This window comes from Propithecus coquereli, unplaced genomic scaffold (assembly GCF_000956105.1).
Source record: "Propithecus coquereli isolate 6110/MARCELLA unplaced genomic scaffold, Pcoq_1.0 Scaffold201, whole genome shotgun sequence".
NCBI lineage: Eukaryota > Metazoa > Chordata > Mammalia > Primates > Indriidae > Propithecus > Propithecus coquereli.
Window position 1 is genome coordinate 3,868,488 of NW_012145079.1, and position 312 is coordinate 3,868,799.

Sequence of the window (312 nt, forward strand, 5' to 3'; positions counted from 1 at the left end):
AAACTGCTCCCAAAGCAGATACTGTTTTGGAATTTTGAGTCAAGATATGTGAGCCAATAAACTCTTCTTTTATGTTCAGCCAGTTTGGGTTCAATTTTCTATCTACTGATACTAGAAAAATTTTTAATAATCAGACTCCAGTCTCAGAAACAATGCTGAATAAACAAAAAACACAGCCACTGCAGTGTACAAAGTACCTTTTCCACATCCATTGTCATAACTCTATGAAATAAGTGTTACTATAATTCCTGTTTTACAGACAAGGTTAAATGGCTTACCCATGATTATACTACTGGTAATTAGTAGCACTCA